Source organism: Gracilinanus agilis, chromosome 3 (assembly GCF_016433145.1).
Source record: "Gracilinanus agilis isolate LMUSP501 chromosome 3, AgileGrace, whole genome shotgun sequence".
Classification (NCBI taxonomy): Eukaryota; Metazoa; Chordata; class Mammalia; order Didelphimorphia; family Didelphidae; genus Gracilinanus; species Gracilinanus agilis.
The window spans coordinates 101,600,786-101,623,369 of NC_058132.1; the positions used below are offsets into that span (position 1 = coordinate 101,600,786).

The 22,584-nt window shown below is 41.0% G+C and overlaps 1 protein-coding gene across 1 annotated transcript in view; it reads right to left on the reverse strand.

The window, feature by feature from the left end:
- Positions 1–22,584, reverse strand: part of GAB2 (GRB2 associated binding protein 2) — a 240,619-nt gene that overhangs the window by 130,680 nt on the left and 87,355 nt on the right. The window lies entirely within an intron of this gene.

Sequence of the window (22,584 nt, forward strand, 5' to 3'; positions counted from 1 at the left end):
TTCTACGGACCTAGTTGCGCCATGTCATCTCTCCCTTTAGACTGTAAGCCCCTTGAGGCAGGCACCACATCTTTGCATTCCTTTATATCCCTAGCATTAACCACTTAGCCTAGAGCAGACTAACTGCCCAGTAAGGGCTTTCTTGATTGACATACTAGGTAGGTCTTCTTTGCCCATTATGGATGCCACACTTTGGAAGGCAAGTCTATGTGAGTTGAAAGGAAAAGTCTGGTGACAGAGTCTCTGGGATAAATTACACGAGCTCTCAAATGATAGAGAAAGGCTGTCTCTGGGCCCCAAACCAAGGCCTGTCTTGCCTTAATTTGGGCTCTGCCAGCAGAATCTGCAAGCACGTCCTTTGAGAAGGTGGCTATCTACCCTATGTTATTTGAATAAGCAGAAAGAATCTTGGTCATGGAGTCTGGAGACTTGGATTTGAATCCTAGGCCTCAATTTCATCAACTCTAAAATGGGAATCATTACACTTGTACTATCCACTGTACAGGGCTGTGATGAGCAAGTGCTTTGTAACTTAGAAGAATTATAGAAAATGTGAATTATTATTAGATATACTTATATAAATAATTGTATGCATGAAGGAGATTTGAACCCAGGTTGTCTGACTTTAGACTTAGTACTGGATCCATTATGGAATTCTAAACTCCTATTATGATTATTTTTACTACTATTATGGTTTTGAGTAGTCCAGATTATTGGGTAGTAGCTCCTATTTCTAAAATAATAGTACTAGCTAACATTTATATAGTGCATTAGGTGTTATTTTTATCCCCATTATACAGATGAATAAACTGAAGTCAAAAGAGATTATGTGACTGGCCCAAGATCACCCAGCTAGTATGTCTAAGGTGAGATTCAAACTTAGGTCTTCTCGACTCCAAGTCTAACAGTGGTGTAAAACATGGCACTGCCCGCAACATTCCCCATGGCAAAACCAGTATAAAATGTAACTGGGAAATATTTAACAAAATGCACAAAAATATAATACTACATAGATAATGTTTATTTGTGGTATTTTTCTTTTTCTTTTTTTGTTTTTCAAATTTGTGGTATTCTAAGTCAATACGAGGAAGGCAGAAATCTGGTTTCTATTTGAGTTTGACGAGACTGCTGTAAAGTACTTCAAAAGCTAGGAAGCACCTTCTTCCCACCCCTATGAGGGAAGTCTATCAGAAAACTCAGAGAGGTCAAGTAATTTGCTTGAGCAGAAACTGATTGCAAATCCCAAGATCTCTCCTCCAGCACCTTTGGTAACACGATGGTGGTTATCATCAGTCCTTCCATTCTTAGGAAAGGCCTACCAGGGGATCAGGGGCAGGATGGGAGGCAGAGCTGAGGGCAGACACAGGGAAGACAAAAGCTCCGGGCCAGCAGCATCTCTCTGCAGTCACTGTCAACTCCATTCCATTGTTTGCAGCACATGCCGGGCCATCCGGCCAACAAATGAAAGTATCCATTGGGAAAGTGGGGGGCAGCGGGGAAGGAAGGGGGAGCAACAGCACACACTCACATGCACATACACCCTCCACACACAAAAAGACATCTGTGCTCTGCCCCAGAGACTGACAGGCCCTAGGGCTGTCCCATGCCTCCCCCGTCCCCTTAGAAACCACAAAGAAAGTTAGTTTTCCCTAAAAGGGGAGGGGGGACAGGGGAAGGAGAGCTGGAGAAGAGAACAAACACCACCACCGCCCCCTCCCCAAACTGCTGACTTGATTCATCCCCAAACCTGAACAATACTGAGAGGAAAGAGTCCAGGAAATGGGCAGATGATGTCCAAGAAAAGATTTCCTGCTAGGCAGTGAACAGGAAACTGGCAAGAGAAGTGAGACCTAAAAATAAAACCGGCAGTTGAAAGCTTGGGGCAGGGGCTCTGGCTTCCACTAGGATGTGGGGGGCTCAGGGGGAGAGAGGCCCTAGCCTTGGCTCCCCTTTCCTGCACCTTCCCCTGCTAGCTCATTCTGGCTCGAGCACACCCTTGCCTTGCATAATCTGAAGACTGGACTGGACATTTCTAAGCCCCCTTCTAAGGCTTCTCTAGTTGCCTGAATGCCTGTTAGAAGGCTGGGCCCCATGAAGGTAGAGCTCTTTGAAATGCCATCATTCATCCAGGACAGCTCCAAAGGACCCGTGATGAGAAGCGCTAACCCCCTCCAGAGAACTCTGAATGCAGATCCAAGCATGTTTGTGTCACTTTCTTTTTTTCCTTGCTTTTTTTGAACAACATGGCTAATATGGAAATATGTTTTGCATGATTTCACGTGTATAATTGATATCACATTGTTTGCCTTCTCAATGGGTAGAGGAATAGCGGGAGGGAGGGAGAAAATTCAGAACACAAAAAGATTTTAAAAAATGAATACTAAAAAAGAAATACAATTTTTTTAATAAAAGAAAAGATAGGTTTCATTTCTGCTATACCTTGGCCTAGCTACATTGCTAAGGCCCAAGTTCTATCAGAGGAGGAGGTTCCATTGATACTATGAAGGGAAGGAGGCCAAATAGCAATACAAGGAAGAAAAGCCACTGGGTAAGTATTTGCCAAACAAGTCGTAATAGCTGACATTTCTATAGTCAGCACTTATTAGGCGGCTACTGTATGCCAAGCATTGCTCTAAGCTCTAGGGCTACAAGAAAGACAAAAACAGAGTCCCTGCCTTCAGAGCATTCACAGTCTAACAGGGGAGACAAGCTGCAAACATATATAAGGAGAGAGGGAGGGAGAGAGAGACAGATAGAGAGAGAGAGACAGGGAGGGAGGGAGAAGGACAGGGATAGAAAGAGGGAGAGGGAGAGGGAGAGAGAGAACGGAAGGGGGGTAATCATTGTGGGGAAGGCACTACTATTGAAGGGGACCAGGAAAGCCTTTTCAAAATATTACAAAATTTTTTTTAAACCCTTAACTTCTGTGTATTGGCTCCTAGGCGGAAGAGTGGTAAGGGTGGGCAATGAGGGTCAAGTGACTTGCCCAGGGTCATACAGCTGGGAAGTGTCTGAGGTAAGATTTGAACCTAGGACCTCCCATCTCTAGGCCTGACTCTCAATCCACTGAGCTACCCAGCTGCCCCAAAATATTACAAATTTGCAAGATAACTCTTCTCAGTTTTCAGATGAGGAAAACTCCAGTTCAGAGAAGTGGTAACTCACCATAATCACACGACTAAGTGGGTAAAGAGATAGGATGAGAAGAAGCCCGGTGTCCAGTGTTCTGGCTGTTGCTGGTAAAAAATAGCAGCCATTACTATTCCCATTTTACAAATAAGGAAATGGAGGCTCTGAAAGTTTATGGGTCTTGTCCATAGGCACAGAGGGAATAAGTCACTAGTACTGGGATTTGAAACCAGATCTTCTGACTCCAAGTTCTGAACTCTTTCCACTAAGCATAGGTTTCATCTGTAAGCTAACAGAGAACTTGGACAGATTCCAGGAAAATTAAAGAGTTTATAAACTAGAGGCAGGGAAGGGGGGAGGGGGAGATGAGTCTTATTTAATCCCAGAAGAGGAAGACAGGAGGGGAACTGATTGGCCCAGAGAGTCAAAGAGGGAACAAAAGTGATGAGAGCGGACAAATTACATGAGGATTTAGGTCAGAGATCAGGAAACATCAGAAAACTAAAACATCCAAGTGTGATTTGCAAGAGATAATAAGATTATTTTTTCTTGAGAATGGAAGAGATGGTGGTCAACAGGGAGGAGGGCTAAAACCACTGGAAAGGTAAAAACAAAAATAAAAACAAAAATCAGTTCCTGTTCCCAAGAAGCTCTGTCTAAGGGGGAAGACAACATGCAAACAACTATGGGCAAACCATCTATAGATTAGATAAATTGGAGGTAGGGTCAGAGGGAAGGCACTATGATTAAGGAGACCTGGGAAAGAGCTTCTGGCAGAAGGTAGGACGTTAGCTGAGACTTGGAGGAAATTAGAAGATGGGAGAGGCGGAGAAGGCGCATTTCAGACATGGGGATAGCCAGTGAGATGGAAGGAAGTTGAAAAGCCACAGGGGATATATATGGTCAGAAGTCAAGAATCAAAGTGAAGCCTTCCTGGCTCCAGCTCCCAAGCTATAGGGATGGTATCTCACCATTATGGTCTCATGAACCAGTTAATAAGTCCTAGAAAATCCTTAAGACTTTTGATGACTATTGCATCTTTACCTTTGTGTAATATTAAACTCTAATTATCCCACAAAGATTGATTGTTATCTCATGCACTTTTGAGGCAGAAGATGGTGACCTTAGACACCATCTAGTCCAACTTCTTCCCTTTTAAGATATGAAAACCAAGACCTAAAAAGAAGTCATTTGTCCAAGGTTGCTCATCTAGACTATTGAGGCCATGTCTCTTGATTCACAGTCCATTACTCAGCACTCAATGTACCAAGTGAATCTTCCTTGGCAGTGAAAAGTCCCAATACAGTTTAAATGAATCTTAATGTCCTTAAAGAGAAGGGACTTGTGATGGCAATCTCAGGTTCTGAGTTTTTATAGGGAAAGTATTTTGGATGGTGATGACCACGCCACCCACCTCCTCAAATGTCCTAATCTGTAAAATGGGGACAAGTCTTACTTGCCTCCCTAGGGAGCTGTAAAGTTCCAACAAGGTAATATATATTTAAAGGCATGATATAAATCATACAGTCCTACAGAATTGAAAGGATTGTTCAGCAAAATTAGAAAATACACATCCCTCTCCTCTCCTCCAGGATCCTTAGCCCTGTGTGTGTGTCTGTGTCTGTGTGTCTGTCTGTCTATTCTGTCTGTTTTCTCTATTAGATCATGAGCTCCTTGAAAACACAGAACAAACAAGCCTTATTCATCTTTGTATTCCCTGTCCTTATACATAGTAGATAATTTAATTAAGACCACAGAACCCTAGATTTAGGACTGGAAGAGGCATTGGAGATTGCCTAGTGTGAATCTTTCATTTTATAGAGAGGAACTAAAGAGATTAAATGAATTCTTCAGATTTAAGTGATTCTGCCCACAGGAATAGTAGGTAGTGGATGTGGGGTTCAAGCACCCTGGGATTCTTATTCAAAACCAGCATCCCTTCCTCTACCTCCCATCTTGCCTTCTGATGAAGCCCACCCTTTAGCTGTTCATTGTCATGCACTGAAGGAGCCTTGGTAGAACAATCTATATTCTTGATGTTCCTAGATTAGAACCTTTCCAGAATCTGAATTCTATTTCTTAGGGTCATCTAAAGTAACTGATTAACTCATGCAGTAGCTAGGCTGCATAGTGGATAGAGCATTGGACCCAGAGTTAAGAATCTTCTCATTTTCCCTAATTCTAAGTCAGGTTTAGACACTTACTGTGTGATCTGGTCAAGTGACTTACCCCTGTTTGCCTCAGTTGCCTCATCTGTAAAATGAACTGGAGAAGGAAATGGCAAACCAGTCTAGTATCTTTGCCAAGAAAACCGCAAATGGGGTCATGAAAAGTCAGATGTGACAGAAAAACAAGTCAACAACAAATTGGTTGATCATTTCACTCATTCTTTTATTCACTCAATACACACTGATCTTTTTGGCTGCAGGCAAAGAGAAGTGCCCAACCACCAGGAGTCAGGAAAATAGTCTTCACTAACTTGTGGAAGGCAATGGTTAATTAATAAAAGAAAAAGAAAGACGAGCTTTGAAGGCCCTTAATGTTACGGAGATTGTCTAGCAACATTCTGAAACAACAAAGAGAATTTCACTAAGACTGAGACAAGTAATCCATGAAAAGAAAATACACTTCTCTCCCTTCTTTACCGAGGTAGAAAGGCTGAGTGATTTGTTCAACTACTTTTTGACATTTTTTTAAAATTTTCTTTATAAGGGATGCCTCTAGTTAAAGGAGGAAGAGAAAAGATATCTTTGGGGATGAAGTTGAAGTAAAAAAACAAACTATATTAATTAAAATAAATTATAAAAGAAACAAAAGCCAGACAATATAGTATGGTGAAATTAACTCTGATTTGGGAGTCAGAGGAGCTGACTTCAAATTCTCTGTCAAGAAAACTATGTGACCCTGAGAAAATAACCCAAATTTCCATATAATACCACACGGGATGGTCATAAATAAAACAATTTGTAAAACCCTGAAGTACAGCACCAATGAGAGTCATTATTATCATTACTAAAAGAGAATTGGAAGGGATCTCACATGAGAACCAGCATAGTCCCTGGGTATCTTCTCTCTATAGAAGTTTTTTTGTTTTTTTTTGTTTTTTGTTTTTTTTTTTTTTTTTGTTCCAGATCATCTGAGTAAGTTTGTAGAGAGGATCCTTGTTGGACTAGAGGACCTCAGAAGTTCTTTGGAGTCTGATTTTCAGATTCCTATGACAAAAAGTCCTCTTAAGTCCATTATAAAGGAGATTTTTGATTCTGTGATTCCATGAATCTACCATTTCTTAGAAGAATAAACATGCTCTCTGCAGCTCATTCCTCCTATTAAGGGGGCACCTGCTTCAGAAGCCTCTCCCTGCCTGAACTTTCCGAAAGGTCTAAAGACCCTACAAGGAGTAAGAAGAGGAATAAGTCACAGTAAGTGCTCTAGTAGATTCATAACAATAACCTGTACCCCTACAAGGCTCTGTCAGACATCTCTGAAGTGGGCACACCCTTAGGGAAAAGGAGAAGGCATTTATTCTTACAGCACTCAAAAACTGGGTCTAATCCCTCCACAGCTCCACGTATTAAAAATAAACAGTGGGACAGCAAGGTGGCTCAATGAATCAAGAGTAGGGCTTAGAGATGAGAAGTCTTGGGTTCAAATATGGCCTCAGACACTTCCTAGCTGTGTAACCCTGGGCAAGTCATTTAACCCCTATTACCTAGCCTTCACCACTCTTCTGCCTTAGAACGAATACACAGTACTAATTCTAAGATGGAAGGTAAGAATTTTAAGGAAGGAAAAAATAACATAGAAAGTACAGGTTTAAAAATAAATAAAACAAAATCCTTCTTTCCCTCAAGCACCATCTCCTCTATAAAACCTTTTATGATCCTTCTCCCTCAATTTGAAGGTGACCTCTCCTTCCTCAGACTTTCCTAAAGAACTTCATCGGCATCTCTCCTTTACTTTTATCACCTCCCATGTACCAGGTTTATTTGTGTCCACAATTATTTACCCTCCACTAGCCTGTAAAACAGGGACAGGGTTGTTTTTCATATTCATATTCCAACAGTAAGCACAGAGTCATGCATGGTAAATGATGCTTAATAATGATGAGCAAAACTAAATTCATCACACCTCCCAGGTAATATTTGCATTTTGACAGGGAAGCTTCTGGTCTTAATTCACAAGTAGAAACCCTCACTTCCTGTAAGAGATGAAGATTCATAGAATGTCCAAATTGGAAGGTAGCTTGGACCCCAAAATACATTAGAGACAGAAAAGATATGAAAGCATATAATGTTAGAGCTAGAAGAGACCACAGAGATAAAATACAGTGGCATCTCCTTCTTTTTACAGAGGAAGGAACTACGGATCAAGTGACTTTGCCTGAGGTCAAATGCTGAGTCACAGTTATTATTTTCCTTAAAAAATTATATATATTGAAGCCAATGTGGTGGAAAAAGTCAATGGTAATGGAATCCCTGTGACTCATTTTGTTTTAGAATCCTAATAATCATCCTTTAGTTTATCTGTTTAGTGAAATTCACAGATTCTTAAAAGTGAGGTATACCCAGATATAGAAATGTCCAACCTAATTGGCAAAAATAAAGGAAGTCAATACCAAGAGAGTTTTGGCTTCTCTCTGTCTATCTCCCTCTTCCTTCTTCCCTTCCCTCTCAACTAGAGGCTATTCAAGAGGCTGACTCCATCTAGGTCTGAATGGAGCCAGGTTACCTTTCTTCAAACAGTCTGGTGTTCCACACGTAGGGCTCACCATACACGAGCCACTCTTAGTACATCTACCTAACCAGCTTTAAATCTACTGTAACCCAGAACTCTCAAGTTAAAGTGACCAGCCAAAGCCTCCTCCAGGAGCAGGGATTATAGGCTGCTTTCTGAGATTAGGAAAAGGATGGGAGAGGGAAGAAGGACGAAGATGGAAATGTCAGGAACACGCTAGTATATTAATTATAGGAATTTTTTAGGATTTCAGTAATTAGAAAAATTGAGAAAGGGTTGGATTTGTAAATTAAGAAAGGAAATAAATGAAAGGAAAAGGCAATGTCAGCAACTGGCTCATGTCTCTCCTGTGTTTTTATATTTAAGAATAAAATACTTTGCTGACTAGTTGTGTTTTTCAAAACTGCAGTGTCACAGAGAGAAGAAAATAGTCCTTGGATTAATTTCATTCAACAGAAACTTGGCTGTGATTCCTCTCTTCTATATGGTGCAAGTTGAACTGAAGTTCTTTGAGAAGGAAGACCACCTCACTTTTGTATCTGGACCACAGAGGATAAAGGAATCATGGGGGCCAGAGCTGCAAAGGACTCTGATCACTAAGTCAGTCGAATCCCTTCATTTTACAGATGAGGAATTTAAGATCCAGCCAGGACTTACCTCAGGATCCCACCAGCAGTTAAGTGGCAAAACCAAAAGTTAAACCCATGATCTGATTCCAAAGCCACCTCTTTCTCCCCATGCCACACTATAATCAACTAGCACAGAGACTGGCCCATAGTAGGGAGTTTAAGAAATGCTTCTTGCAAAGTGGATGGAGTGTCAAGACTAGAGTAGGGAGGACCAGGGTTTAAACAGATTTTTTTTTTATTCAGCAAGTGCTTATTGCTCCAGTGTTCAAGACTAGACTGTGAAGATATTAAGAAAAATAAAAAAAAAACCTAGTCTCTGTGTTCAGTGATCTTATTTCCATATAGGAGTATACAATAAATAAGAAAATGCAAAAAATATATACAAAATAATATCAGGTGGGAGAGAGTGCTAATAACAGGGGACTCAGAAAAGGGCTCATGTTGAAAGTGGCACCTGAATCATGATGTAAAAGGAGTCAACGATGCTTCAAAATTGAAATGAAGAAAGATCACATTTTAGACTTCAGCAACTATGCAAAGGAAAGATAGAAGAACTCCTATGGGAACTTCAGATGCTTCCTAGCTGTGTGGTTCTGGACAATTCACTTCACTCCAATTCCCTAACCCTTACCAGTCTGACCACTCTTCTGCCTTGGAAATGATGCTTAGTATCAATTCTAAGACAGAAGGTAAGGGTCTTGATTAAATAATTAATTAATGCTTCTTTCCTTTATGCCCAAGGGCTATAAAACTGTACATACCCTTTGACCTAGCAATACCTAATCAAAGAAAAAGGAAAAGGGCCTACATGTACACAATTATTTCTAGCAGTGCTTTTTGTGGCAGCAGAGAATTCTAAATTGAGGAGATGTCCATCTATTGGAGAATTATTGTGATGGATGTGGCATGTGATTGTGATGGAATACTATGACAGTTTCAGAAAAACCTGGGAAGACTTACATGAACTGATACAAAGAGAAGTAAGCAGTACTAGGAGACCAGTATACACAGTAACAGTGATTGTGATGGAATACTATGATGGTTTCAGAAAAACCTGGGAAGACTTACATGAATTGATACAAAGAGAAGTAAGTAGTACTAGGAGACCAGTACATACAGTAACAGTACTATTGTGCAATGATCAACTGTGAATATATTTGCTATTCTCAGCAATACAATGATTCAAGATAATTCTGAAGAATTAATGGTGAAAAATGCTGTCTACCTCCAAAAAAAGAACTGATGGAATCTGAATTCAGATTGAAGCATATTTTTAAACTTTGTTCTTCTTGGGGAGATTTTTGTGGGGAAGGTCTGTGTTTTCTTTTGTAATAAGGCTATTATGGAAATAAGTTTTACATGCCTTCACATGTATAATCTATATCAAATTGCTTGCCTTTTCAAGAAGGGAAAATAGGAAAGAGAATTTGAAACTGAAAAATTTTTAGACATGTTAAAATTTTTTACACATAATTTGAGAAATATTTAATGAAATAAAATATATATGCGGAGCGATATGTCCTTTGCAATCTGGAAAAACAAATGCTTATTTCCTTCCCTGGTAAAAACAAAGGGATTGGACAAAAACGCTCTCTTCAGGCAGAAGTTCTAAATCTTTGTTGTGGTTGTTAAGGATCCCTTTGGTGATTAAGCCTATGGAAACCTCAGCATAATGATTTTAAATGTCTAAGATACACAGAGTTACAAAGGAAACCAATTTTATTGAAATAGTTTCCTAAATTAAAAAAAAAGTCAAAGAACCCAGATAAAGAACCCTGGCTTAGAGTCTCTTCTAGTTCTAATATCTATGATAGGTATTTAAATACCACCTGAGTCTCAATTTCCCCTCCTGTAAAATAAAGGGGGGGGGGGTAGAATTCTATGATCTCGGAAGACCTGGAAAGCCCTTAGTTTGAATTTCAGGCACCAGGTGATAGGGCTCTGAACCTCCAGCCAGGGAACTCAGGGCTTCACAAAGAAACCAGTTTGATAAACGGAACAAACTCTTGCTTTGTGGCCACGTGAGAAGGCAGCATGACGTAGTAGTGGAAAGAATGCCGAGTGTAGCTTCAGAGGACAGTTGAAATCCAATCCTGCCACTGACTTTTTGGATGACACTGGACACAGTGCCTCTCTGGACCTCAGTTTCCCCAGTTATAAAATAAAGTGGGGAGTTGGGAAGGACTGGATTGGTAAGCAGAATGATATAGTTGATGAAAAGAGCTCTGGGTCTGCAGTCCAAGTGAGGTCCTGGGTTCAAACGTTGGATTTCTCATTTACTTCCAATGTGACCCTATGGCTTAGATCAACCCGTTTTCTCTTTGAGTAAAATGATGGAGTTGAACAGAGTGGCCACTAAGATTCTGTCTTCTGGCTTTAAGCAAATCTCCAACAGTCTTTTTATGTCTAATATTCTTTCTTCCGTGTTCTAATGTCCACTGTTCTAATTAAGATTCCTTCCACATCTCCTGACTGTTTCGAGGTGCCTTCTAATTCAAATATCCTACTTTCTGATGTTCCCTCAGCACTAATAGTCTGTCTTCTAAGATCCTTTTTCACGCAGACATTTTAAGCTCTGAAATGCCTTCCAGCTCTAATATTCTGTGTGTTCTTTTTTCTTTCTAGTCCTGAGATTTTAGATATTAAGGAATAGAGAGGAAAAGGTTCATTGTAAGGCTTTTGGATTGTTTTTTTTTTCTCCCGTCTCTGCTGGCTTCTCTTCATCCCTTCTACTTCTACATTCTTATCTTCTAAAAAGGTGTTAATTCATTTTTTTCTTTCATTTTTGCCTCTCCCTCTTTCTATTTCTGAGGAAGAATGGGGCATCATGGAAAGAACCCTGGCTTGGAAATATGCCTCAAATGAATGAGCTATGTGCCCTTAGGGAAGTCCCTTCCCTTCTTTGGGCTCTAGCTTCCCCAAATGAGGGAATTGGAAAAGATGATCTCAAAGGGCCTTTCCAACTGAGACTTTAGTTTCATGGGCAACTGCAATTATAGCCAAAAAACTGTACTAAAAAAACGATAATGATCATATAGTATTCCTATACCTTTCTTATTTGTATCATTATTAACAACATGCTTTAAAGTACTAGAATATATAATCACCATCATCCTGATTCTACAGAGGAGAAAACTAAGACTAGCCAACAGGTCAGAACCAGATTTTGAATCCAGATATTCTGACTCCAAGCCTAATACTTCTTTCCTTCATAATATCCTTCTGCTTTTTTTTTAAAACCTTACCTCCTGTCTTAGAATTAATACTGTGTACTGTTTTTTTCCAAGGCAGAAGAGCAGTAAGGGCTAGGTAATGGGGGTTAAGTGACTTGCCCAGGGTCACACAGCCAGGAAGTGTCTGAGGCCACATTTGACTCTAGGACCTCTCTGGCTCTCAATTCACCTAACTGCCCCCTTTTAAACACCTCTTCACACACCTGAAATCACTGCTAAAAGTCACTATGAACTCATTTTAAGGTTTTTTTTTTCCTTTACACTCCCCCCCCCCCCCAGTGGAAAAGGCTTGCCCATCCCATCCCACAGATTCCTTTTAGGACTCACTCATAAATCCACACTGAAAAGCAACATGGAAAGAAGAAGCTGGTAAAGAGCAGAATTCCCCTGACAGGACACTAGTGGGCTATGCTTTGCAGGGGACTAATGACGGGATACTCTAGAAACATTTCAAACCCTAAGCCTGTCTCTTATCATGCCCACAATAATTGCCCATATCAGAAGTTTTTATCTGGGGAACAGAGATGCCTCATTTGTGGCTATTCCATTACATAGGAGGCTTTGGGGGGAGACAGTGGGGGCAGGTGGGGGGGGAGACAATTTGGTGGCATACAGAGAGGAGACGCTGAAGATATATTGTTCCTCTCAATCACTAAAAGCAGATCTATTCTCTACCATTGTCTGAGAGGACACCTCCCCCAACCAATTAGCTAATTGCCTGATAGCACTCCCCACAGACAGTGAACAGCTGTCTCCTGAGCAGACTGTCCACCCAAAAGAACAAGAGCGTTGGCAGCTTCTTTGGAGGCCCTTACTTAATTAGATAACATCTCCAGACCCTTCCAGATCAGACTCTGTGCTCCCCCAAAGCCCAAGGTCCCTTCTAACGCCAACATTTCATGCTGTTCACTAATTCTATGACTTTGGGGGCAAATCACTTACCTTCTATGAACCTCGGGTTGTTCATCTGTAAAATGATAGAGTAGGCCCTTTTGGTCCTAAATCCTGGGACTTTGTATTCTAAGACCACTTCCAAGTGGGACATTTATGTTCTGAACATACCATGCTCTATGCTTCCCTTTTTAAAACATTTTATTTAAAAAAATTCTTAACATAAACACCAAATAAAATGAGCATTTCCACATACACTGTGGAACAGGGAAGGACTGTATAAGAAACTGTGAATCTCTAATATGTACAGCTTGCTTTTCTTTTAGAACATATAATAGATTCAGCATGTAACTTTCAAAGCTATCCTACTTATCTGTGACTCCTTCTGGCCTTCCTTCAGTTCTCTTGTCATTTGGGTGGGGGGGTCAGGACTAGAGGTTGAGGGAAGAGAAATCTTAATCCTAATGCCTCTCTCCCTCTTGCCCACATCTGATTAAAGAAAAGAAAAACAAGACCTTCGTAATAAATAGATGCAGTTGAACAAAAGCAAATTCTCATGTTTTCTAAAATATATCTCATTCTGCCTCCATCCCCTCTCAATTAGGAAAGCATCCTTCCCCACTGGTCCTCCAATATGTAGTTAATCACTGCACTGAGTCCTGGAGGAAGGGAGGGAGAGGGGGAGAGAGAGAGAGAAAGAGAGGCAGAGACAGAGACAGAGAAAGAGACACACAGAGAGAAAGACAGAGAGACAGAGACACAAAGAGAAGAGGACAGAGAGAGACAAAGAACAACAGAGAGAGACAGGCAGAGAAAGAGAAGCAGCAATGGAGAAACAGAGAGTTGGAACACACAGAGAGAACAACCACTATGGGGCAGCTAGATAATTCAGTGAATAGGGAGTCAGGCCTGGAGATGGGAGGTCCTGGATGCAAATCTAACCTCAAACATTTCTTAGCTGTGTGACCCTGAGAAAGTCACTTAGCTCCCATTGCTTGGCCCAAACATCTCTTTTTCCTTAGAACCAATACTCAGTATTGAGTATTATATTATTGAGTGTTATGATTAGTATTATTCTAAGACACAAGATAAGTTGTTTTGTTTTGTTTTTTAAAAAAGATACTGACTTTGAGGCAACCAGGTGCTATGAATAGAGAGACCTGAATTTGAATCCAACCTCAAATACTTACCAGCTATGTGACCCTGAGAAAGTCATTATATAAATGCTTATTCCCTTCTCCCTTGCTATGCAGGCACAGTGCTAAGTGCTTTATAAATATTCTCTCATTTGACTCAACAACACTGCAAGGGGGGTGCTATTATTATTTCCATTTTACCCTTGAGGAAACTGACTTGAGGCTGACAGAGGCAAAGTCACTGAGTACCACTAGTAAGTGTCTGAGGCCAGATCTGAACTCAGATCTTCCTGACACTGGGGCCAGTGCTTCGCCTCCTGCACCATCCAGCTGCCCAGCCCTAACTGGTTAAGTTTTATGATCCTTTCAGTTCCAATTCTGATTTTCTCATCTTAATATGAACAATTTGTGCTGGTAAAAAGAACAGGGAACTGTTTTCTTTTCTGACTGATGCTGAAATATGTGTTCCACTAAATACTTCCCCACCCCAAAGCTTAAAAAAAAAGACAGAGGAAGTTTATGTTTAAAATGTTACTTTAAGACTGCAACGAGTGATGTGCAGAAATTAGGAGACGGCTGCCATGTTAACTATTTGCTGCTGTTCCCTCTCCCTCTCCTCAGTGCTGGTATCTGTCACCATTCTTTTCTCATTTTCATTGACCAAGTTCTGTACCTTTGAGCAGGGAATTTGAAGCTTAGTAATGAGATTTGAAAATCAAAAACTCCTAAACATGAAAAAATAGTTTAAATATAATAAAAAATTTTAATGCAAAAAACAAAAAACAAAGATTCTTTGAACAAAAGACTCTATGAACATCATTTTTTGTTGTGGTTAATCAGTCATCTCAGGCACATCCAACTCTCTGTAACCCCCTTCTGGGCTTTTCTTATCAGAGATACTGGAGTGGTTTGCCATTTCCTTCAGCAGATCATTTGACAGATAAGGAAACTGAGGTAAACAGAGTAAAGTGACTTGCCCAGGGTCATATGATAACAATATTTATATGTGTCTTTCTTATACCCACAAACCATAAACTCTATATTCTCTCAACCACTCTTAACCACTAATATATCCTCCCCACTAAAACAAATTTGAACTCGTATCTTCCTGACTCTATTTGCTGCAACACCTAGCTGCCTGCAGGGATGCTATACAAAGATGATTCTTGCTGTGGGTTGGATGTGAGACTCTAACAATCCCTTCTGGCTCTGAGATTTGACTGACTTAGAAAGACGTGTTAGGAGAGAATGAATGAACTCAAGAACATAAGCAGGGGGCCAAGAGAAAGATTCCTATCCAAATGCCAGCATTACTTGGATGACATCATGTGTAGAGAAGCAACCTGTCTGAGGGAGTGGAATGTGTCACCAGACTCTGGGCCAAGAGACTAAAGCTACTTAATTTTTCTGGGCATCTGAGAGTTCAACTAGATGTCCCTAAGAGATTTTCCTACAGTTAACAGTCCGGGCTTCTAATATTTAGGTCAAAACAGCACATAGAAAGCTTGGATCTGAGTTCAAATGTGTCCTCAGACACTCACTAGCTGTGTAATCCTGGGCAAATCACTTAACTGCTGTCTGACTCAGTTTCTTCATCTGTAAAATGCAGGATGAAATAATAATAGCAACTCCCTCCTAGGCTTGTGGTGAGGATAAAATGGAATAATATTGTAATACAAATAATAAAATTTGTAAACCTCAAATTAATATGTAAATGCTACCTATTATTATTCTAGCTTTGGTATTCCATACTCCTAAGAAGACGCCATATTAAGTCTAGCATACTGACAAGATTTCATCATATTGACTCCAGGACAAAAAAAGATCCTGAAAGAATTGGATGGAGAAATAGGAGGATATAGTCTGTATCACCTGGCACTCCACAGGCTTGGGGAAAGGGCATTACCCCATCTAGTGAGGCTGGGAGCAACTAGGGGTACTGATTCTGAAGAAAATGGAAAGAGTTAACTCCTCTCCCCACAACTACGCCTCTCCCTACTCCTCCAGACATGCCGACCCCACCTTCTCCTTCTCCTTCTCCTTCTCCTTCTCCTTCTCCTTCTCCCTCTCCCTCTCCCTCTCCTCCAAAAAATGTTTTTTGCCCAGATATCCATCCTGCCTGATTGCCATTTGGGGGATTAGATTGCTGCAATGTGTCCCAACTCCTGGTACTGTTTAAAAATGCTTCAGATTTTCCAGTTTCTGAGGGAGGAAAAGGAAAAGGTCAGTATACAGAGCAGGGTCGTCCCAATGGACAAAGAGACAAGCTTCGCCTACTAAATCCTGCTTACTGCCAATCTTGAGAAAGCTGGTTCCTCCCACTCCACCCCATCCTCACTCTGATTCTGCATCCATACAGAGTCTTTAGAACGCAGAACACAAAAGCTGGAAGAACTTTTCAATATTTGATTTTAGATATTCTAATGGAGTTAGAAGGAATCTTACACCAGATTCTAGGTCAACCCCCTCCTTTTACTGAGAAGACAACTATGGCCCCAGTGGAGAGGGCTTATTCAAGGTCACCTAACCAGTTAGCCACAGACTACTACCACCAGCATATCCACAAGTGTACGCTGGCATTCAATCCAACAATTTAAGTCAATTAAACATTTATTAAGAACAAAATGTAGAACACTGGGCCAGGGGCTGGAAGCTATTGCTATTTGGAAAGAACTAAAGGTGGGGAGAGATGTTAAGCTAATTCAGTTATGGTGGGGTTGTTTCTTAATTCTTTTAGAATTAATCCTTTCAGATTTTCCTCCTTCACCACACCAGCCTGCGAAATACTTATTCGCTATTTAGCATTGCCGATCTGACATTATCAACAATATTTACATGTGTACTTCTTAAATCCACAGATCATAAATTCTCTATATTCTCTCAATCAGGTAGGAGACTGGAAAGGGGAAAAGAGGTAAGTTATAAAGAGCTTTGGGATCCAAACAGAAGAATTTACATATTTGACAGATTTTACATGTGTGCACTAATTCTTATCATATCAAAAAGGAGTGAATGAGTGTTGCTTTTTTTGTGTAATTTTCCCCCAAAAAAATTATATGGAAGCACATTACATCAAGCCTTTACTTCACAAAATGTTACCAATTAGTTTCCAAGTTCTCTCCAAAATTATCCTTGACTTCTTCAACGTCCAAATCTGATCATCTTTTCTCCGTCCTCGGTCTTCTTGACCTAGCTGTTGTATTTGACACAGTTTATCATTTTCTCTGGAATATCCTCTGGTTTATGAAATGGCATTGGTGATTTTCCGACTAGGAATCTTACCACTCCTCAGCTTCTTCTTTCATGTTAAACACTCTAATGGTGGGTGTATACACACACACACACACACACACACACACACACACACACACACACACACACACACTGAGGCNNNNCACACACACACACACACACACACACACACACACACACACACACACACTCTGAGGCTCTGCTCCCCCCCTTTTTTCTTTCTCCTCTCTTCCTTGGTGACCTCACCATCTCCCCTAGGTTTAATTATCATCTCTGTCTAGATGACTCACAGATCTATATATCCAGGCTATGTCTTTCCTGAGCTCTAGTCCTCAATCATTAACTATCTACTGGACATTTCCAGCTGGATGTTCCAGAGACAACTTAAATTCAACATGTCCAAAAGACAACTCATTATCCCACTCTACCCTATGCTATGTAACTGGCCTATTTCGGTTGAGGGCACCATCATTCTTCCAATGATTCAGGTCTATAACTTTGGCATTAGCTTGACTCTTCATTCTCCTTCACCCCAGATATGCAGGCAGCTCCTAAATCTTCTTGCCTTTTCTATATTTGCATCTCTGACATCCATTCTCTTCTCTCTCAACAAAAAGTTACCACCTTAGTTGAGGCACTCATTGCCTCTCCCCCAGGATATCATAAATGGTTTTCTACTTATTGAGCTCTTCCATACAGCTACCAAAATGATTTTCCTTAATCACATCTGACTGCATCACTCTCCTACTCAAACAATTCCAGTTTTCAGTATTGCCTCTTGAGTCAAATATATAAATTCTTCTATTTGGATCTCAAAGCCCTTAATAACTCGCCTCCTCTCCCCTTTCCAGTCTCCTTCTACCTTATATCCCCATCAGCACTCTGACGATAATGGCTTGTGGTTGCTTAAACAAGGGACAGTGGTCTCCAGACTCCAGACATTTTCACTGGCTATCTGCCATGCTGGTATTCTCTCTCTCTTCATCTCTGCCTGATTTTTCAGGGTTTCCTTTGGGAGATTTCCCTGATCCTCCCTAATTTTAGTGTCTCCCCCTTGTTAATTATTTCCAATTTACCCTGCACGTCCCCTGTTTGTACACAGCTGTTTATTCATTGTCTCCAGTTAGACTGTGAGCTCCATGAGAGCAGGGAGAGTCTTTTTTTGTAGACCAGCCCCAATCAATGTCTTTTGACCAACTGGGCTGCTAAATGTCTCCCTAACTTGGCCTGAACCTATCTAACCAGCCTCCTGTCTCCAACTCTGTACTCTAGCCATACCCCATGCTATGATCAAGTCCTTCCTCCCTCCTAAAACTCAGGCACTAAACAACCATTTATCAGGCACTTACTACGTGCCAAAAACTGTACTAAGTATGGGAGAGGTAAAAGTCAAAACAGTCTGCGCCCTCAGGATGCTCACAGTCTAACGGGAAAATAGGTAATGGCAAGGCCATGAGGGAAGGATTGGGGCAGTAAGTGAAGCCTTAGCAGCCTCTCTTCAGGACTCAGCTCAAGCCTCACATTCTACATGAAGCCATTTCCTGATGCTGGTCCCCACGATGTCCCCCAATATCTAGTTCCTTCTCTCTTTCCCTACCTTCAATATATTATATTATTTGCTATATGATATATTATACTATTATATATATATATACATATATATTTCACACACATATTCTATATATATATATCCTTATATATAAGGGTCTTTCTTTTTATAGATATGTTACATATAATATATAGTCTGGATATGGGGGTCCTATCCTCGTCTTTGTTTTCTGGCTCCTGATGGGCCCTTAATAAATGCTCTGAGGTTGGTTGACTTTCCCAGAAGGATCATTATGGTCATAGTTACAAAATATTCTTGCTGGCTAGTTTTCCCAAGGGCCTCTCTTAGTCCTTTGATATTCAAATCATTTTCTTTTGAAGTGCCTATCTACAATCAGCAATATCCCACAACAAAGAGATTGCCTCAGATGGGTGGGCTTACACTCCAAACTCCAGTAAAGCAGGTGGGGGATGTAGGAATGGGGATTAATTTTACAAATGGTCAGTTTATTCATGTTTTGAGGACATTATAATGGTAGGAAGATTTTTGCTGGTCAGCAACCACAACCTTGAAGAGAAGTGACTTAGATAATAAAGAACTGGTCTAGGAGCCAGGAGGATGCTGTTTGGTCATTCGATGGGGTCCAACTTTGCCATAAAAATCCCATGGGCAAAAGTTCATAGGGTCATGGAAAGATACTGGAGTGCTTTGCCACTTCCTTCTCTGTATAATGTTCCCATTTTACAGATGAGGAACTGAGGCAAATAGTGGTTTTTTTAAGTGACTTGCCCAGGGTCACCTAGCTAGTAAGTGTACGAGGCCACATTTGAACTCAGATCTTCCAGACTCCAGGCCCACTGCTCCGTCCACCTAACTGCCCCCAGGAGTCTCAGTTACCAGGGTTCAAATCAAATCCTGACTCAGTGAGCCAGTGCAAGTCACTTAAGCCTTCAGCATCCCCAGGCAACTCTTTTAGATTACCAGGGACCATTTAGGTGGAAGAACCTTTCCCGTCTGGAATTCAGATACCAATGAAATCAGTCAACAAGCATTTATTAAATGCCAGCTATCACATTTCAGAGATGGACAAGGGAAGGCAAGAGAGGGCAATGGTGATTCAGGAATGTGAAAATGCCTAGAATGCTCTACACACATACTATCACGCTGAGCTCACGGATCTCCCCCCTCTTGCATCCCATGAGATTCATAAAGATAGCCTGGAGGGTAGAGAGTGGATGGAGGAAGATGAGGGGTCTGGAAACCAAGTCCCAGGAGGATGGCAGAAGGCCCAGTTTAAGTATCCAAGCTGGAGAAGAGAAGGACTCAGGGTGATAGCTGTCTCGAAGTCTATGGAAAGAGTCGTCCTGTGGGAAAGACTTGTTTGGCTTGGGCCCAGAGGGCAGAAGTAGTATTGGGTAGCAGTCCCAGAGAAGAAACAGTTTTTAAGTCCATGTAAGGAAAGGTTTCCTAACCGTTAGAGGAGTCCAAGAGTGGTCTGCCTCAGGAGGCCCAGAATTCCCCAAGGCTGAAGATTTTCAGTCACAGAGGCTGGATGACCTCCTAGTCCCAGGGGTTCCTGTTCAGGAAGAGGTCAAATGAATTGTCCTGTGATATCTTCCAGCTCTGAGATTCTGTGAATCCAAGTCAAAGAAGGTAAGATGTTCCAGGTTTCTTGGTTTTTGTTGTTGTTGTTGTTTTTAATACATTAGACAGTACTTTTCAAAGTCTTTGAAGTTTTTTTTTTCCCACATGAAAAGGAAAAATAAATCACGGAATCTTGGGCCTGGGGCAAAATTTTCATGTAAAGCAAATAGTATCAAAGTTAAATTTATATTGGTTTGTAGCTCTGCTAGGGTGGGACTGGAAAGGGGAAAGAAGGTAGAACTGAATACATCAAAAAGAAGAATCTGATATAACAAATAATCAAATAAGAAAATATTAGGATGTTTAGTAAACAAGCTCAATGAAGGGAAGTCTAACAAAATCTCTCCTTTTGTTCTTGATTCAAGTCAAAGTAAAACAAAAGATATAGGTGTGTGTCCAGTCTTCCCCACCAGATGAGGACAGCTGTGCCATCTACTGTCTAACACAACCCTGGATAATACTTGGGAACAAAGATGCTGTAACAGGGTGAAGTTAGAAAAAAAAATCGAATTCAGTTATGATACCTTTATCTAAATTTCAAATATGAAATGAAAAAAAATGAGCAGTTTTACAGGACAGATATAAAGACTAATTCTACTCACAAATATGCGCCTAATACCCGAGAAAATAGAAACACAAGCTCATACAGAATATGTACAGGGAACACACAGATTAGAACAAGGTCTGTTTGCTGAGGATTCCCAGCATCTACTTCTCCAGTTCACTGATAAACTATAACTGTGCTAAACTGAACACTGGGGATATAAATACTAAAAAAGAAAAACAATCCTGCCCTCAAAGAGCTTACAACTGAATGACAGGGAGACGACACACAAAAGGAAGCTGAAAAAAGTGGGGGACCATGATAGAGAAGCCCTAAGGCGTGCAGGTGGGTAGGAAATGAAGAGATGCTGGCCTCCTTCAATAGGGACTTTGGGAAGAGCTCTTCCCTCCTCCTCCAATCAGAGGGCAGAAGAAACTGATGAAGTGTGAGTCCTTGGAGAATGATGAAGTGCCTAGGGGTACCATGGAGAAATTCCACACATATCTCTTCAGATTCTACACCAATGCAGATTGCAACCCCTCTACAAGTTATAGTAGAGGACATTCAGAACCCAGTGGGACTAAAATAAGTGATTTTTAATCTCACAAGTTTCTGAAGACCCTCAAGTTCTCCAGTAAGAAGCCTCTTGCAATTTAGCTGGTTCGGGCTCTGGAAGGGATGTGGTCTACTGTAGGATTGTACTTGAAGCCTTTCTGTCTTCGTAGGACCTTCCAGACTTTGTCTGCTGGACTATCTCCCACACCACTTGGGGGACTTTAGGGAAAGTGATACCCCTTCCACCACCTCCCCAAAAGAGCTCCCATTGAGTCCTTCCACCCTTTGGAGTGCTCTGAAGAGGACTCAGAGAATAACTTACATGGCCCTGCCCCCTAACTTCCCCAGGGGAAGATGGGGAACAAACTGACTGCAGGTTGCATGTGATTTGGGATTCAGCAGATGTGCTGCTTGGTTTTTCTTCCTTTTTAAATTTTTGTTTATAGGGTAAAGCTCACTGGTAGAGGAAGCTGAGAGGCAGCTCGTAGCTAAGAGTACAGAACTCAGGAGTCAGATAGATCAGAGTTTGAATCTTGCCTCAGACACTTACTAGCTCTGGACATGTCAGTTAACTTCTTTTTGCCTCAGTTTCCTCACCTGCAAAATGGAGATAACACTCTTACCTCATAGAGTTGTGGTGACAACCAAATGAGATAACACATGTGAAGTACTTTGCAAATGTTTAAAACCTCATAGAAATGCTAGCCATTAGTAGAATCTATCTATATGAATATGATATAAAACAAGAGGCATCGATAATTTTTTTTAAACCCTTACCTTCCATCTTAGAATTAATACTGTGTATCAGTTCCAAGGCAAGAGAATGGTGAGGGCTAGGCAGTGGGGGTTAAGTGACTTGCTCACAAAGCTAGGAAGTGTCTGAGGCTAGATTTGAACCCAGGACCAGCATCAATAATTTTTTAAAAAGACAACTGGAAAGAGACTGTGAGGAGGCTTTCCCTTGAAGAACTCAAAAAGACTCAGTGAGATGTGCAGCCCAAGTAAGAGGTACAACACTGCTCAGGCCGGGGGAGAGAAAAGAAATGAATACTCTTGTGGCAGGCATTCTCTGAATCCTTAGGAAAGAGACATTCAGCAGAGGAGGAGCTGGGAACCCAGGTGTGAAGCAAAAGAAGATCTAAAATGCACAGAAGTATTCTTGAAAACTAACTCTCAAATGGGATTCCAGGGAAATCCCTTCCCAGTCAGTTGCTTAAGAGTCTGGTTCTATCTCCAGGACAGAAAAAGGGGGGGGGGGGAAGCCACAGAATATAACAAAGCAAGACTG